At 40.8% G+C, this 19,467-nt stretch overlaps 1 long non-coding RNA gene across 1 annotated transcript in view; it reads right to left on the reverse strand.

Annotated features, from left to right (window-relative positions):
* Window positions 1-901: 901 nt before the first annotated feature.
* LOC106993488 (uncharacterized) overlaps window positions 902-19,467 on the reverse strand; it is a 75,216-nt gene continuing 56,650 nt past the window's right edge. The window contains exon 3 of the long non-coding RNA XR_013412323.1: window positions 902-1,499. This is a non-coding gene — a long non-coding RNA (uncharacterized LOC106993488). The remainder of the gene's footprint in view (window positions 1,500-19,467) is intronic.

Consider the following 19,467-nt stretch of genomic DNA (forward strand, 5'->3'; position numbering starts at 1 on the left):
TGCAATAGACTAAATCAGAGGCCTCAGAACTTCCTGTTTAATATGGCTAGAACACAAGTATATGAAAAGACATAAAACTGGATTGGCCCCAGAGCACTTCTGAGGAACCCCAGGGCTCTGCGGGACTCAGTTTGCAAACCACTAGATCAAGGGATTTCACAGACATTCTCCAGCTCTAATAGTCTATGATTCAACATCGAAAATATTTAAAAAAAAAAAAAAAACCCAAGAACCGTATGTCTCCATCTATATAATATGTCCCTGAGGTTCAGCTCTATGAAAATTGGTCCAAGTTGCATCACTAGAAGAAGATGAGAAAAAGAAAATAACGAAAAAAGAAAAATTGGCTTTGCTCTAATGAACTCAAACAGGAGCTGGTTAGTATTTCTGAACCTTTGCCAGGGCTCCAGCCTCCCCTCTAAAAAAGTACACGTGGGGAACACAGAGCCCCATCAGATGAAAAGAGATGGAGTGCACAAGAGGACTTTCCAAAAGAAAGCTCTTCTCCTTGAACTCTGCAGGATCCGTTTGCACTACTGGACATTTCTGACACTGGAGAGAAAAAAGCTTAGCAGGAACCCTTTGTCCTCATAACAGGTTTCCCCCGTTTGTTGCTTTGTGAACTAATGTAAATCAAATAAAGCAATGTACTCAAACCACAGTGGACCTGAGTGTATAAATGAGGAACAGATGGTGACTAAGTATATAGTGTCATTTCTATTTTGTGAGGGTGATGGATCACAAAACTCTATAGTCCACATGGCAGGAGTGGTCACAGCCGCCCCTCATACTCTTCTTCTAAACGTGCTCTCCAAAACTCCTTCCCTTCTCATCTCCCACTTAGTTCTGGGAAATGCAGAAAAACGTGTAATAGTTAATGATAGAAAGAGCCACTGACCTAAATACATAGTGGTCATTTATTATGCATGGCTTCTGATCAAGGGATTAGAGAGTTTTCATTCAATCTTTATTTTCAGCCACTCAAGTTCCATTTCTGTTGCTTTATTTAGTTTTGACAAAGACCGTTTCTATATTTACACTTAACATGCCTAGTTTCCCTAAACATTCAAGGATACCATTAACCCTCACTGGAGGGCTCTTTGATAATGGCAGGTATAATTTCTGTATTAGTTTTCTGTTTTTGCATAACAAATCACCCCTCCCCCCAAAAAAAGAACAACTTAGTGGCTTAAACAATAAGCATACATTATCTCGCACAGTTTCTGTAGGGTCAGGAATTTGGAAGCGGGGTAATTTTGGCTTGAAGTCTCTGATGAGATTGCAGTCAGGATGTCAGCCAGAACTCCAGTCATCTGAAGGCTCATCTGGGGTGGGAGAATCTGCTTCCAAGATGGCTCACTCACACAGTTGTTGGCAAGAAAACTAGGTTTCTCACTAGAATTGACAGGAGGCCTTCATGCCTTACCACATGGACCTCTGAATATGGCTGCTTGAGTGTCCTCACAACAGGGAAGTCAGTGTCTCCTACAGTGAATGATCTGAGAGAGAGAGAGAGAGAGTGAGAGTGAGAGAGAGCGAGAAGGATGCCATATGATGTTGATGACCTAGTCTCATAAATCACACAACATCACTCCGAGTATATTCTATTTATCAGAATTAAGCCACTAAAGCTGAACCCATGCTTAAGGGTAAGGGAATTAGATTCCACGTGTTTTAGGGGAGACACACCAAAGAATTTGCAGACACATTTTAAAACCACCAAATCTTAGGATGGCCCAGAATCTGAAAATGGAAACTTTGAAAAAGTAATGCAAGGATAGCGATTCAAATGTCAAAAAGATTTTCCGCAGGTTTTTGTTGCTTGGCAGTGTGGGGGAGCCAGAGGTCACCTCCAAACCCTTTTTAACTCTTAGTGGGCTCTATGGCTTGACCTAGGAGCCAAATCGACATCAAGTAGATTAACAAGAAAAAAATCATACAAACTTTATTAATTTTACATGTACATGGGGATTTTCACAAGAGTGAAAATTGAAGTGGCCAGAGCAAGATGCTTTTATACTTTTTAGACAAAAACCAATAAACTTGGGAGGACAAAGAGGATCTGGCTAGGGGCAGTAAATTTCTTCAGGGTTCACTAGGAGATATATGAGGGGTGGAGAAGTAGTGAAAGATAAAGGCTACCTTGGTAAGTATGTTTATTATGGTTCATTGCAGCCCCCAGTTCCCAATCTCTGTGATAACGTACCCTGGTACAGGGAGGGGGTCCCTTCCAGAGGAATCTCTGTGACTTGCTGTCTGCTGGAAGAGAGAGGTCAGCTTGCCCTTCCTGAAACTACAATTTCTTCAATGTTTTTAACTCAAAATAATCAATACACCAACTCAGCATATTTTGGGATAGCGCATCCTTCACTCCTTCAGCACCGGCACAACACACATCAGTATTGGTTTACAGATCATTAATTACTTGATAATAAGATTAGAATCAGAGGATCTTTAATCTAAATGTTAGAAAGAAGGAGTACTTAACATCACAGATATCTCTTAACAAATTACAGATATCTCTGTCATGATCTTGTCAAGTAATGTGGAAAATGGTTTAATTCATAGAGATTTTCAGGAACGCATCTGAAGTATACAAGAAATTGGCTTTGGAATTTCTCTGCTGTGAAGATGCAAGGAAGTCAAAGATTAAATAAACAAAGATGATGATAAACATAGATGATAATGAAAATGTTAATGCTTCTAACTCAGTTGATGATAAAGAAGATAAAGAAATTGAAGTGATTCTTAGGTGACTACAGTGATTTATTTGGAAGTACTTCCATGATTTTGCCAAATTTTACAACAACTCTTGGAAAAAAGGAGTGACAATGATTGTGCCATTTTTATTTTGTGTTGAGGATAGAAGGGAGAGAGTGAAGCTTGATATTCATATACCAAAACCAAAAGTTAATTCTTGCTGAAAGTAAAAAGTAAAAAATCAGTCAGACTACATTTACCGGCAGAGAGATAAATAACCAACTTACTTGTGTATTTTTATTTTTTTCATTTCCAATGGGTTATTTCAGCATCACACAAATATAGCAACTTCCCCATTCCCCCCAAAATGTAAAAGGTTTTCTGACAGAGTCAATAACATTTACACTTATGAAACAAACTATTTAGGTTAGTGCAAAAGTAATTGAGATTTTTGCAATTGAGGTTTTGCAATCAATGGCTTTTAAGGTGACCCCCGGATAATTCCTCTGTGTATTTAAGTTTGCAATTAAATTTAGGTTGGTGCAAAAGTAATTGCGGTTTTTGCCATTACTTTTAGTTGCAAAAACCTCAATTACTTTTACACCAACCTAATATTGTTAAGTTCCACTGATAAAGAAGCAGAGGCTTGTATAAAAACTTTCCAAATAAATATTTCTCATTCTAACAAGCGATGGGGTGTGCTTAATTAAATGAATAATCAGAAAACAGAATAAATTGTGGCTGACATCTTTAAAGGTTGCATTCTGGCATTTGTTTCTTGATGGGGCCATTCATCTATTCCTTCCTGAGCTGTCTAGCTAGAGAACTCTGTATTTCAGCAGGGAGTGACAGTTCTCCCACCTGTACCTCTTATTTGCCTCCTATTCAAATAAACAAAATGTATTTTAGATACTGGTATATATTTTGCTTGGGACAGGTTTCTACCCCTAAGTTACAAGCAGACTTAGCAACTACTAGGGAAGAAGAAGGCTGTGGTGTTTGGAGTTGCGTGGTTGTAGGAAATTTTGTGAATGGAAGAGACTCTTTTACAAAGCTTGTTGTCTAGATAGCCTTGCTCTTTCAAGTATGGTCATGGAAACTGTGAGTCATGTAGACAGAAGTCTCAGGTGGTGTCACAGACCTATGGAATCAGAATCAATGACCTATGGAATCAGAATCAATGCCTTTTAAGGTGACCCCCGGATAATTCCTCTGTGTATTTAAGTTTGGTAAGCACTGCTCTGCAGAACTCAAGCCAAAAATATTTGCATTCTGGATAAACAAGAAAGCTTTACACAGAGGCTAGTCCCATCCACTGTCTTCCTCTCATCTGGTTACACTACAAATCTCACCCTAGATTCAGACTGCAGAAGAAAATTGCTGGATGCCAAATGTTCACCTCCTTGTAGCTCATTTCCATGTGCACAGGAACTTGAGCTATCTCACCAGGCTGTCAGAACCAGCAGGTCCAGTGTTCAGGTAAGGGTTCCTAGCAGGGGTTTGCAAATAAAATCATTCACACAGACTAATCCTGGTTGGAGGGAAACGCACAAGGCCTAAGGTAAATCAAGGTACAGAAAGTGGGGGCCCAATGTACACGTATGTAGCCGTTAGCTTTCCCGGGCTTACTCAACTTTCTTCCTCTTCATTGATTTATACATGATCAGGATGACAACTTACAAATATATGCACAAAGAACCAGTGCCTCCATACTGAACAGGAGAAAATGATAATACTGCTGTTCCAAAACTGAAATACTCCATTTGGAACTGAATCGCTTTCAGAGTCATATTCTCACACCCAAAAATAGCAAACACTCTTGACACTCAAATATTGGAAAAAAAAAAAAAAACCATAATTACTAGCTCATGAGAAAAAATACAAATTTCGTATAGTTCTCAGTAGACTTGGAGACTCTTCCTTTCTTATACAATGTTCCATGACTGCCACAAGGCCTGTTAGATACTTGGGGTATTATCACCCTCTCCATTTTACAGGTAAGGAGAAAGGCCCTGCACTGCTCCCCTTTGTGACAAGCCTTCCATTGTGACAGCTATCAAGGGACAGAACTACAACTACATCCAGGCTCCATGATTCCAACACAACGTTGTTTTCTCCTCTACACATGGTGTGACTATAGGGAATGGTCACTTTTCACTTTGAAAGACTGCTGAAGGCCAATCATATGAGACTATGCCATTGCATAGTGATTTGGAAACTACAGTAAATATAGCCCCACCACTATATTACTGCTCAAGATGCATCCATCCATTTTCTTTTTTTTAATTTTTGTGATAAGAAGACTTAAAATGAGATCTACCCACTTAACAAATTGTGTACAATATACTGTGGTTAATCATTGGTGCTATGTTACAAAGCAGATCTATAGAGCTTATTTATCTTGCTTGACTGAAACTTCATTCCTGTCAATAAGTAACTCCCATTTTCCCTGCCCCCAGCCCCTGGGAACCACTATTTTACTTTTTGATTCTATGAATTTGACTATTTTAGACACCTCTTATAAGTGGAATCATGCACTATTTGTTTTTCTGTGAGTGGCTTATTTCATTTAACATCATGTCCTCAAGGTTCATCTGTATTGTGGCATATTACAGAATTTCCTTCTTTTTTAAGGCTGAATAATATGCCATTTTATGTATATACAATATTGTATTTATCCATTCATCTATCAATGGACATTTAGGATGTTTCCACATCTTAGGTATTGGGACTAGACTAGTGTTACAATGAACATGAGTGCTAATATTTTTCTAAGATCCTAACTTTAATTCCTTTGGGTAAATACCCAGAAATGGGATTGCTGGATCATAGATCATATGGTAATTCTTTTTTTTTTTTTAAGAGACAGAGTCGGCCGGGCGCGGTGGCTCAAGCCTGTAATCCCAGCACTTTGGGAGGCCGAGACGGGCGGATCACGAGGTCAGGAGATAGAGACCATCCTGGCTAACACAGTGAAACTCCCTCTCTACTAAAAAATACAAAAAACTAGCTGGGCAAGGTGGCGGGCGCCTGTAGTCCCAGCTACTCGGGAGGCTGAGGCAGGAGAATGGCGTAAACCCGGGAGGTGGAGCTTGCAGTGAGCTGAGATCTGGCCACTGCACTCCAGCCCCGGCGAGAGAGGGAGACTCCATCTCAAAAAAAAAAAAAAAAAAAAAAAAAGAAAATAGAGACAGAGTCTTTCTGTGTTGCTCAGACTGGTCTTGACCTATTGGCCTCAAGTAAACCTTCCACTTCAGCCTTCCAAAGCGCTGAGATTACAGGTGTGAGCCACCATGCTTGGCTGTATTTTTAGTTTTAAAGGCACCTCCATGCTGTCTTCCAAAGTGGCTGCACCTGCTGAGACATTATGACTCTTGCCAGTGAAAAAAACAACAAAAAATTCAGCAAAGTGGCTGTACCATTTTGCATTTCCACCAACAGTATACAAGGTTCTAGTTTCTCCATATCTTCTTGCTTCCTATTTAAGCTGGAACTTCCTCAGGTCTTCAGGGTTAGGTTTAACTATCCTGTTTTTATTTTGTATCAGTTTTGGAAGTGTGGCTCACAGTATTCTGTGTTTCACATCAAACTCAATGGACTGAACCCCCTCTAATCCTATTTTACTTGTGATTCTTCCCAGAAGAACCTACTTTGTTGCAGAAAAAATTGAAGCTTATGTTCATGGACTTGCCAGAGCTGTCTGCAAAATGCACTAGCCAAATGGAATTATGCAAAGCTTATGGAAGAAGGCCCGATTAAATTCAAAAGGCTGGTATTGTGTTCTCAATTGTGCCAGCATGGTGCTAGGCACTGGGGATACTAAACTAAGTAAGAATACAGCTTAAACAAATAATGACATAATGTAAGTAATGTAGTATAATAGACATGAAGCATATGGATATTAAGGGGGAAACGTATGGATGGTGATCCCGAAAAGTTACATTGGAGGGTAGGCAAGCAGTTGAGCTAAGCCTCGAAAAGTTAGTAGGCAAGTGTACCAGGCCAACACGGGGATGTATTCTATAATCTGTACCATGGCTGGTAAATATGGGTACACTTGGCACCATTCCCATTACTGCACCCAGGGCAGACATTACTAAATGAATGTAATGTTCAACCAATATATGGTCTCAGAATCTTTATTAATGGTGTTTCAAAGAGCACTACTAGTGCATCCTAAATGGTGTGCAAAGTCTTTGCCATCTGCCCTTGATTTAGAGCACCTTCTTCAAGTTTCCTTGTTTCAAACAAGCCAATGTAGTGACATGCTTCGATAGTATTCCAAGACAGTTTCAGTGAGCCAAAGTTTGAAAGAATTTGTCTCCCTTTTTAATGTTTCCTTCCAGGTAGAGGGAACGCAACTCATGTGAAACATCTGGTCCCCTCTGCCAGTGTTATTTATTCTTCTCTGTAAAGGGGGACTAAACTCTCTGATTGTTAAATTTGCAAAGGATAACATGTATGTACATAGCTCATCTCCCAATATTTTCCTTTTGGGAAGAGGAGGTCTCAGTATCTCCATTCTGTATGTCTTTTCAGAGTAAGCGTTTGCCTTGGTGCAGCCTGCCCCACCCAGCCTGAATGCCATTCAGTGGGGCTCTTTGGTTTTTACTCAGAAGTATATCCTTGGGGGAAATGAGACAGACAAAGTTATACTTCAGAAGGTTGTGTGTAATAAAGAAATAAAAAAAATGTCAATTGGGGAAGAAGAAGGCAAAGCTTCTTTCTGAATTTGTGTCATGTACTTACAAGCCAAAAAGGGATCATTAAGTTTGTTTACTCCAAAGATTCATGGGTGGGTCTAGAGGTAAGTCTGAAAGAGCTGTGAACCTTAAGGAAGAGATGATCATTCAATCCAGAGCGTTGGTGTCTGGCAGAAGGAATGGTGATACTACACTTCAAAAGGTCAGTTAATGCCAAGGCCAAGTCTGTCCTTCTTGGCTAGAGTCATGTGGCTAACATTTTCTACTGTGGGAATGCCACAATATGTACACAATTTCCCCTGGCTTTATAAATTGGAGTAAGTGTGTGCAGATTGTTTTCATAATGGCCTCCAATATATCATGTCATGCTGTGTCCATACCTCTTTTTTCACTGTAATTTTTGTCACTCCTCCCATCAAGAGGTGAAATTAATTTTCTGAACCCTTTGAATCTGGGTTGACCTTGTGATTTGTTTTGACCAATAGAAAGGGGCAGATGTGATATTGTATGACATTTGAGTATAAGACATATGAGGCCTTGAAGCTTCCATTTTCTCCCTCTTGGAATTCCCATCACTATGTAAGGAAGCCTGAGAGAGACTACCACATGATGAAAACCATGTAGAGAGAGTCAAGCTGCCAATCAGTACCTAAGCTCCAAACATTCGAATGAGGCCATCTTAACTCCTTCAGGCCCAATTAAACTGCCAGATGATTACAGTCACACAGACAACCTCAGGTGACAGCAGAAGAAACACCCAGCTAACCCCAGCAACTCAAAGAATCAGAAAAAAAGATAAACCATTGTCTTAAGCCATTATATTTTGTGGAGTTTTGTTATAATGCAAAGGCTATCTGGTATAAGGAGTGTATTTCTCTGCAGATATAAAGACTTTTCCCAGAACCTAACCCACATTGAACATGAAAGTTCTGTATCTTTAACGTCTTAAAAGTGGCAGTCTTCCTTTTGTGTGTATGTGTTTTGTTGTTGTTTTTAAGGGCAATATCTTTTCCTTCCCTCACTGTCTTAGACTCCTTTAGTGAGAATCTACCCCAATTTTGCATCAAGAATTTTTAGGAGAAGCTACAGTTGACTAAACTAATTTCTCTCTCTCTCTCTCTCTCTCTTTTTTTTTTTATTATCCTCTTAATGAAAGGCATGTCCCCTCTCTCAGATTCCTATTCCACCGTTTAAAATATATTCTCTTCCTCCCATATTCTCCAAAGTAATTGAACTGCAATGGGGGAAGACATACATTCCTTGCAAGAGAAAATTCATTTTTTTCCAGACAAATCCTTATCGTGCCAATGGCATGCTTCACTTTGGCTGTTTGTAGCTGGGCACAGGGACTAAATCGCTGCTAATTAGAGATATGCAAGCCTCAAAGGGACTTGACTCAGATTCCAATTTGCAAATAGGGTTTGTGTGTTTGGATTTGGATTTAGATTGGACTAAAACTTCCCTTTGCGCATTATCTTAAAGCTCTTGTTCTTAAACCCAATCAAAACATTGCACTCCCATTTATGCATGGGAACACACACTAAGCAGAAATGACAAACTCTTTTCAAGTCAAGGTAGGGGTTTGTGTTGATATATCCCAGTTGTGGAAAATTGGAGATTCATATTTGGAATTGTTCTGCTTTCCTAGACACTTATTAGCATCAAACTTTCGTGGCTGTTTTGCCTTTTGTCTTTCATATTTGCTGTTGTTGTTATTGTTGTGGGAGGGTAGTTTTTGTTTTTTGGACTTTTTTTGGTGAGCCACACTGAATGGAAATTCGAAAAGGTATTCACAGAATTCTTTTTTGATCTACATGATGGATAACAGTCCAACTATATTTTCACAGATTCACTGGATAACTTTGGAAATCTAATACACTAACATCAGTTGACCACTTACTGTGTGTTTGTGTTCATTTAATCCTTAAGAGAATCGTAAGAAGTGGGGCTGCTATTTATTACTCCTATTTTTCAGATAAGTTATACAGGGAGTGAGAGGTTACAAAATTAACCATGCCATGTTGCCACCCTATTCTTGGTTGCAGTCCATTAAAAAGCAAACCATGATAAGGCAAGAGAAAACTATAGGAAGTTCTTCTATCATAAATACTTAGATATTCATTGTGTTATTCTGGAATAAACTGTAAATAACTAGCACCTGCATTAAATACATCACAACTTAGACCTGGAATTCAGAATATTAGAGTTCAGATATTATCTAGTCTCCAATTCCTTTGTTTTGCATGTAATAAGATTTTAAAAACTCAAAAAACATGTTACTTGTTGAAGGTCAAAGGAAGGGCTGTTGGTAAACATGGTTTAGAACCAGCTGCAGTTTTCACATTAAGGCACACGGTGCTCAGCAGCAAGTTGAAAGTAGGTCGTCCCTTGAAAAAAGTTGGCTTGATTCTCCAGGAGGTTAATTCTTGAATGGAATTGGTCTTACTGAATTCACAATTATCCAGGGCATGGCCTTCAACATTACAGACTCAGGAACTTCTATTTATTTTTCAGCTTGAGAAAGGAGATCCATCTCTAAAGGGTAGAACCACATTAACCAAATTCACATGTTGAAATAATATAAACCAGAGTGTAAATTTATTTACATCAAGTAATACCATTATTACGGCCTAACACATAGTATGACAGTTAAAATGTTGAAATATAGATCTAAATCTATAGATCTATGTAGATTAGACATAGCATGCTCAAAGGCAAGACAAGCATATCAACAGACCCAAAGCAGAAGGAAAAAGCCCAGAGATAAATGGACGTAGAAGCCACCTACAGATCTCCAGGACCAGAAACAGGAAAAGGCAGGTGAGAGTTTCTCAGCTTCACACCATTGATATTTGAGGCCAGATAATGATTTATTATAAGAGGTTGTTCTGTGCACTGTAGCATGTTTGGCAGCATCCCTGTTCTCTACCTTCTGTATGCCAATGGCACCCTCTCTCTCTGTACCTTCTACCAGTCATGATAATCAAAGACATCTTCAGTGATTGCCAAAATATCTTCTAGTTGAGAACTACCAAGGAAATCTAAATGCATATTACAAATGGTGGGACTCCAGAGAAAGACTTACTTTGTAAAACTGAAGGCTGAGGTAGGGTGTTGATTTATGAACAGATGCAGACAAACTGCCATCGCTATCCAGGTTTGGCCAGCTGTGGTCAGACCAGGACTAAGTAACAGGAGGGACAGAAACAACCACCCTTCCAGAGTCCTGGCCAAGTCTCCCACTGGCACAAATGACTAGATCAGTGATTCCTTGCTATCCCAGTGAGCTGTCTCTATCTCCAAGTTTTGCAAGGTCACCTTTGTGCCACTTCCATCTCCTACGGACTAATGTCCATAACCTTGATTCCTGATCCCCAGCACAGTGTTCTCTGCACTAGAACACACAGCCTGAAGCCCACTCAGACTATGATTTTAAGGCACAAACTATGTGTTATTCATTATTGCATTGTGAGTTCATATGAGAATCTGGCACAAAATAGGTGTTGAACAAAATGTTCATTGAATGAACAAATGGACAAAAAAGATGAATGGACTAGTCTGTAGTGAGCACCTATTTTATACTGGGTTCTGTGCAAGGTTTGTTAGTGCTAGAGCTTTTCATCCTACAGAGCTGGGTTTGAATCCCAGCAAAGCCTCTTGCTAGTTGTGGGACTTTGGGAATGTCATTTAACTTCTCTGATCTTTCATTCCTTTAGGAGTAAATAGGAAAAACAATGGAGTTTTTAGCACATTGCTTACAAATGGTATGGTTTTGACTTTATTTTTCTTACCCACTAGTATAATGGCCATTAAATTCTGACAACCTGTAAAGTGAACCCTTTCAGTAGTTTCCTCATTTTACAGATGACAGAAAGAGGGTCAAAGGGGTTAAGTGATTTGCTCAGGCACAAAATCCTGTTAGTGGAAGAGGCAGGATTCATACCCATTCTGACCAGCTGAGTTCTGGGGCTTTTCATGACACCATCCTCCCTCAGTTCAACTCCTGGAGGCCTTGCCAAGGTGACTAGAGATTATTCTTGATTAGTAGAGGGGGTATATTACAGTTTGAGTCAGGGCATTTTTTGTTTGTTGGCTAACAGACTTCACTTTCCTTATTCTATGTCTGGGAGGATGCAGGAGACATAATCTCCTCCTTAAGCAGAGATGATGTCTCTAAGCTCTACCGCCCAACTCACACAATCCGTCCAGGCCTCCTTTAACCTCCTATAACCAGGATTAGGAATTTTGGTTTTATTAATTAAGATCATTGAAGTTATATTTTTTGTTTGTACTTCAAAACTATGCTAATAAACCTCTTTGGTTTCTTTTTCAGAGTCTCTCTATTTTTTTAGATAAAATGTTTTGATTAGTTTGTACTTCGGGGTCACAGAGTTTAGTCATTAAAGGGTTGACTGGACATGACCAGAGTTGGCTCCATCCGTCTCCTAAACTCATGACATCAGCTCCATCAGGATGTCAGGAAGCTGGGTGGTTTTCACTGTAGTGGTAGATTCCAGGACCACCAAAATGAATTTGAATGCCTGGTAAGAGGCGGGATTGAGTAATTGTGGGATCTTGACTCAGCACTCAAACTTCCAACACTGTAAATGAGAAAATGTCACTTTACCAAATTAAAAAAGTAGCCTGATAATGTTTAAATCAAATGCAACTTACCTATGATACTGGCAAGCTTTTTCAACAGTAGAAGACAGACTAATGACACAGATCCCCTTTGAGGGGAAAGGGCAGGAGTTCCAGCTCAAAATCCACAACAATAACAAACACTTATGGGAAAAGTCACACCCACAAAGAAGCCCATGATGCTGTCATAGGTTCCCATGTGAGGGACAATGATTGAATGGAGACCTCAGCTCTCCTCTGCTTTCTGGTAGTTTACTTAGCACAGCATTTCTTCTCTGAGAACAGCTATTTCTTCTTTTTTCTTTCTTTTTTTTCTTTTTCTTTTGAGACAGTATCTCGCTCTGTTGCTCAGGCTGGAGTGCAGTGGTGCGATCTTGGCTCACTGCAACCTCCACCTCCCAGGTTCAAGCGATTCTCGTGCCTCAGCCTCCGGAGTAGTTGGAACTACAGGTGTGGGCCACCACTCCTGGCTAATTTTTGTATTTTTAGTAGAGACCTGGTTTCACCATGTTGTCCAGGCTCATCTCAAATGCCTGACCTCAGGTGATCTGCCCACCTCAGCCTCTTAAAGTGCTGGGATTACAGGCATGAGCCACCGCGCCCTGCCAGAACAGCTATATCTTCTGATTCCAAGTAAACATATAAACCAAAGACTCTCCTGCTTTCCCTTCCTGGGAAAAAGTTTCTTTTGAACTCCTCTAAGTGTGAATGTCTGTTGTGTTGTTTTCTAAGAGTTGCTGTCCTTCTCCCCGCCTGTCTCGGAAGATCAGCAGTGAGGCTGCCCACTATTCACAGTGGCAAACATATGGAATCATCTTAAGAGTCCATCAATGGATGAAATGTGCCAACCGAGAAAAATGTCGAGACAAGTCTCAATCATTTGGGAGGTTTATTTGCCAAAGTTAAGGATGTGTGCCTGGGAGGCAAAGTTAAGGACTTGCACCTGTGCCTTTCTCTGAAGATGATTTTGAGGGCTCCACATTTAAAGGGGAAAGAGCTAGATATTGAGAAGTACACAATTTTTACGTAAGAGGTGAGGTAGGGAAAAATAGTCATTCATGCCTTTTTCTGGCTCAGTGTATCTGCATTTCTTTACATAAGGTGACATAGACAAATGGGGCAGAGGAAAAATGCAGGGAAACCTGAATTTTACATAAGATAACATGGACAAAATGGGCAAGGGAACAATAAGATATGCATTCGTGTCTGGTGGGCCAAGAGGTGACTGCACCTGTGAAGATAAGCTATCAATTTACATTGCCATGGTGAAATTTTAAAAGAAACACCTTAAAAGATCTTGCATCCCAACTACTCAGGAGGTTGAGGCAGGAGAATCTCTTGAACCTGGGAGGCGGAGGTTGCAGTGAGCTGAGATCACACCATTGCACTCCAGCCTGGGCAACCAGTGAAACTCCCTCTCAAGAAAAAAAAAAAAAAAAAGATGATGATGAAGGTAAGACGCCCCTCGTGAGGACCCTATGTGCAGAAGAGCCAAACACACCTGGCTTCTCAGCCCACTGGGCATCCGCAGGTGGTGTCTATGTCATCAGGGATGGGAGAAGAATGATAATGACAGGGGGATACTACAGCCGCTATTGTAAAATAGCAACCTTGGCATGACGACCTGGAAGTGGTTTCCATGATTCAATTAATTTCATAAATGAAGCAAACCCAAATTTTTTCCTGATTTGAGTTTTCATGAGTTAATTTGCATTCTTCATGCATTCAAGAGGTTGTTCTTCACACGCTGAGCAACTGCAGGATATGTTTAGAAGCCAGTATCTACAACAATGCCTGTCCTTGACTTCCCTGGGTGCGTGTTTGTATCTTCCAAGCAGATGGGTGATGGACTTTTCCCGTTATCAAAACCTCTTGATCTTTTTTTCACCACTGCTGCCTGTATCTGGGTTGGAATGGCCAAGTTCTTGGAGGGAGGTGGAAGATGAAAGAGATGAAAGAAGTCCCTTAGATAGCTTTAGATCCAAAACAGGAAAGTTCAACATCCTTCCTCATAGTCGTGTCTCCAACAAAATAAAATTTAAGAGCTTAAAATGTTTCTGATGAAAGCACAAAGAAAACATCAATGCATCCTAATGTAGCCTCGATTTCCTAATTATAAAAAGGCGGAGGGCAGGGGGATAAAAAAGAAGGCCGAGCACACTGAATTCTTTTTTTTTTTTTTTTTTGAGACGGAGTCTCCCCCTGTCGCCCAGCCTGGAGTGCAGTGGCGCAATCCCGGCTCACTGCAAGCTCCGCCTCCTGGGTTCAGGCCATTCTCCTGCCTCAGCCTCCCGAGTAGCTGGGACTACAGGCCCCGCCACCACGCCCGGCTAATTTTTTGTATTTTTAGTGGAGACGGAGTTTCACCGTGTTAGCCAGGATGATCTCCATCTCCTGACCTCATGACCCACCCGCCTCGGCCTCCCGAAGTGCTGGGATTACAGGCGTGAGCCACTGCACCCGGCCGTAAATATTTTTTTAAACATCAAACAAATCATGAAATCTAGCATATGGAAGTCCTTGCTATCTCATACTCTTCAGGAAGGACTTGTATTTGTCCCTGGGAAATTGTTTTCCAACTGTGGAGGGTTTACTCCCTCCAGAACCAAAAACTGGTTTTGTTTCATCCTTAGGCATCCATGAGTCTCTTTTGTTGTAAGAAATAGAGAGTAACCCACCTACCTTGAGCAAAGGGTTTACATTAAGGCATAGAAATATTAGGCAGGCAAGAAACTTAGTGATTACAGAGAACAGAACCCGTTCCCTCATTCCCTTGACAGGAGGTCCTTCATAATCTCCTTTCACTGAGAGTACTCAGCTTTTTGAGGCTGTTTCTTCTATCCTTGCCTCTATTCATCTTCTATTTTATGCTTTTCCCTGGTACTCAGCATTCTTTCTCTACCTCAGTAAATTTTTGAGTGAGTGGATAAGAAAATGAATAAATGCTCATAGTTTCTAGTCCATCGTCACTTTGCCTTGTTCATAGTTTTGACTTACTCAGAGCCCATCGTAGCTGTTGCTGCTTTGTGACCTGTGTGTATGTGCGTGTGTGTGTGTGTGTGTGTGTGTTTGCTGCTTCTTACCTCCTTCTGATTTCTGATTCCCAAGTCAAATTTCAGGGACCTAACAAATCACTATTGTCACTGCTTAAGTGTTTTTCATACCAGGTCACTTTTTATATCAAGTCACTGTAGTCTAGTCAGCTTTTTCATTGTTCTGTTTTGCTTTGTTTCCTGGTGGTGTTTTGCCTCCTAATGGAAAGGGGCAAGATCCTGTGGTTCAGAACATACTTAGGTGCTCTCTCATTAGGTGCTCTCTCTGAGGATTGCCAGATTCAACAAATAAAAATGCAGGATGCAATATTTAGGACATCTTTTTATTTAAAAATTACTTGTTCATCTGAAATTCAAATGAACTGGTTGTCCTATATTTTATCTGGCAACCCTACTTTCCACCCACGCAGTTCAATGAAGTAGCTTCACATAGATGGGATTATTGGGTGCCATGATAGATAGGTGTGTCCAGCCCCCAGTTTTTAATGAAAATCTGTCTTAAGTAAAGATGGAATCATTGTCCTAACAGAAAAAGGATGTGAAACACAATTTGCCATGTCTTCATCATACATGGTCATCACTATGTCCATTTTGGTTCTGTGTTCAAGGCTTACTGTGGCCTCCAGCTGTTAGCCCCTGCCCTGGAATTCCCATTTCTTGGTTGTTTTTTCTAGATTTAAACTGTTTCCTTTCTTTTAGTTGTCATTTTTCACTGCTGGGCATGTGCTTGCCTCTTTTTCTTTCAAATTGATAGTTTTTTTGTGGTTTTGTTTCAATGTTTTCTTTTTTCCTATTAGGCTAAAGTAAAGGTGAATAGAGACACTGAGTGAGGGAATTTTATGAGCACTTCATGATTTCCAAACTTATGGGCTCTAATACTTGGATTTTATGGCATTGGCTGTTCAGAAGTATTTTGTTATGCCCAAGCTAGGGAAAAAAATGCATTTACTGTCATTGAGTAGTGTTCCAGGTCCTCTGCTAGATTTGACACATAACTTAGTGTGTTCCAGGTACGTGGCATTGGGAGGTATGGCTAAGTTGCTAATAGAGAGGTCTATTACTCCATTAAAATATATTATAACATTGTGTAATCCTTGCTTTAGCAGGCCTTTCCTGAATGAGCAAAAATGAATAAGGTTAAAAATAACATTTAAAATTGTATCTTTTTAAAAAATTTCTGAGCTTCCACCAGTCTAATTGCTGACACAAAACTACACTTTGCCAAGCTTCTCCAAGACTGCTCTTCCTCTTGTATCTCCAAGCTCAAAGAATGGCACCACAATCCACACAGTTGCCCAGCTCAGAAACCCAAGAGTCTCACCAGACTTTCCCCTTTCCTATAAATTGAATCCCTGTGAATCTGGCCAGCTTGACCTTCTGATTCTGTTTTTAATCTTTTTCTTATTTCCACCCATACTAACTCGTCCTTGTTTGGGTCTTTTTAAATCTTGTTGGGACAGAAAAATAGCTTCCTTATTTGTCTCTCTCTTTTAGTTTTGCCTACTCTGCACCCACAAATCAATGCACATTATCATTAGAATGTTTTCTCTAAAATACAAATCCATTCATGTCACTGATCTACCTGCAACGAACTCACTACAGGTCCTGGGAGCCAAATGCTCCCAGATCACAGTCTCCTCTCCCACTCTGCTTCTTCCACTCACCTTGAACTTTACACTCTGAAAACAGTTTGTATTCCATCTCCCATGCGGCACTATTTCACACCTCAGTAGCTTTGCTAATACTATGTTCTCTGCCAGAAACACTCTTAGCGACTCTGTTGCCTAGCCAGCTCCTACTAATGTCTTTCGAAATTCAGTCCGATCATTCTCTCTTCCATCCTCTCCTGACCTAAACCCCAAGTTGGGTTACGTGTCTCTCCTTTGTGCCCCTGTAACTTCCAGAATATCTCTTTCTCACAATATTTACTGTGCAACATCAAAATAACGCAGGTGACCTTTCCTTAAATGAGACGATCAACCTATTGAGGGTAATGGTATTGCTCATTTATGCTATATCTTAGGTACTGAGGACAGCAGCTTTCACACAGGAGATGATGCAGGTCCATGAAAGCAGTCTTGGAAATCAGAGCATCTAACATGTTCTTGGAGGGCTTTGAGTTCCCCTCTCCATCAGCAGCACAGTCTCTGCTCAACTCCAGGCAGTCCTCTTCTGCGGCTGTTGCTGTCCCTTCCCTGCTGATGTAGATAACATAGCAGTAGAACCTGGCAGGTGACAGACTGAGTGTTGCTTTTGCTTTTTAAAGTCTTGTTTCCGCTGCTGCTACATCTCTCCCAAGGCTCCCTACCAGAGGGACTTTGCATTTCTCTTCCTTATAGTCCTAATTATATTTTTTAAGTATTTTGTTACACTCATAATCTCAGGTCTCTACAGTCCAGACTTGGGAAAAGTTCCCTGAAAATTAATGTGAAAGACAGTGTAAGTGGCATCCTCCAGTGCCTATAGAAAACCCTTCTTCCACTGATCAAACCTTGTCCCTCAGTAAGTTCAGGAGTCAGCTACTTTACTTTGCAGGTGAGTGCCTGTCCTGTCCATCTGGAACAGTACTGAGATGACAGAGCTCAATTTTATCATTGTAGTTTACGCCAATGCTTAAACACCATGTATAAAGTCTTAACCTCATTCTTCCGAGCCTCTTAATACTGGTACCTTAAAATGCCAACCATTGTTTCTCACAGAGCTCCACTGATTTTTATGCCAACAAGATTCCTCCAGACCTCTATCTTGGGCATCCTATTCTTCTTTCTGGGGGACTTCTCCATTTTCTAACCTCTCACATTCTTTTTCTAGAAATGGCCTCTTCTATTTGAATAAAGCATCTGACCCTTTCCAGGGGGACCAGAGGCTCTCCTGACCTGTGATGCCCCTAAAGCATTATTCCCAGCTCTGCCAACAGCGTACATCCATATTCTTGATGGATGACAGTCAGGTTATATAGTGACTTTAGACCTATTGCACAAAACCTGGATTTTCCTCACTCACAGCTGTGCATGTGTCTGAATACCTTATAGTCCGCAGTCAAGTGTTTTCGTTCAAACAAGCTCCCTGGTTATTCTAGAGAGAGGAAATTTTAAAAAGTAATTAAATAACCTCATAGCTTCTTAAATATGTTCTTCATGGTCAAATTATTAACACAGCAATCCTATATAAGGTTTGGGATTTGGTTTCTCAATTCAGCCTCAAACGTCGTACCCTTTGGTGACTGTTCTTTTCTTCCACATTTATCCAGACCGCTTTTTCCTGCAGATAATGCATATGGAATTCATAAGACATCTTCTGTTTCCTTCTTCAAAGCAAACCATAATGAAGTTCATTAGCTGATAGTGATTCATAGTTAGATAAATTAGAAGCTAAATGAAGAAGTTTAGAGTATTTAGTTATCTATGAATGCATAACAAACTCCTTCAACATTCATTTAATACAATAAATGGTTTATTATACCTCACAATTGTGTGAGTCAGGAATTCACACAGGGCTCAGCTGGGCAATTCTTTTGTTCTTCAAGGCATGAAGTGCATACGGCAGTCCTCAGCTGGCAGATGGGCTGTTCTGGATAGTCAAAGGCAGCATCGTTCATATGTCTGGGACCTTGGCAGGGGTGGCCGGGAGGCTGAGCTCAGCTGGGACTACCAGTTAGAGCACCTGCACCTGGTCTTTCTAGGAAGGCATTGTCAGGGAAGTTGGACTTTTCACAGAGCTAGCTCCCCTCACGACAGGTATTCTAAAAGACAGGAGGTGGAAGCTTCATTCGCTTTAGGCAGCACAGTGTCACTTCCACCACAGTCAATTGATCAAGCAGTCAGAGCTTACCTAGTACAAGGGAGAGGACAGGACATAGGCCCTGTCTCTCTATGGAAAGAACAGAAAAGAATTTGCAGCCATTTCTTAATGAACCTCCCAGATGGTCTCCTCAGATATTGGCAGAGAGATTAAGACATCATTCATTGTCTCAGCAAAGACTTCTGAGGTGGCCACGATGGAGTGCAGGATGCCATGCTGGGTCCTACAGTGCGACTGCAAACGTGTGGGCCACAGGCCTCAGCAGCTTGCAGACATGGGTCAGCAGATCCGCAGTGTTTACATTTAAATATTTGCATTCATTACCAGTGTTTCAAAACCGCGAGGTTTCACATCAAATCTGAGTTTTTAACTTTTCTGGGAAGAGATTCATCGGGTTGGCACCAGTCTTGAATTGTCCAAGGGTCACTCCCAGCTTGAGATGAATAGCTCTGCCTCATGCAGAGAGGGCACAGGCTAGGCAGGTTGTCCAGTCCTACCCCCCACCACCCCACTTCCCAGAGTGATTTGTCTGCTCCCTTTGGGCATTTGAATTTGCCATTCTTGCTCTA

This window comes from Macaca mulatta, chromosome 1, assembly GCF_049350105.2.
Source record: "Macaca mulatta isolate MMU2019108-1 chromosome 1, T2T-MMU8v2.0, whole genome shotgun sequence".
Taxonomy (NCBI): Eukaryota; Metazoa; Chordata; class Mammalia; order Primates; family Cercopithecidae; genus Macaca; species Macaca mulatta.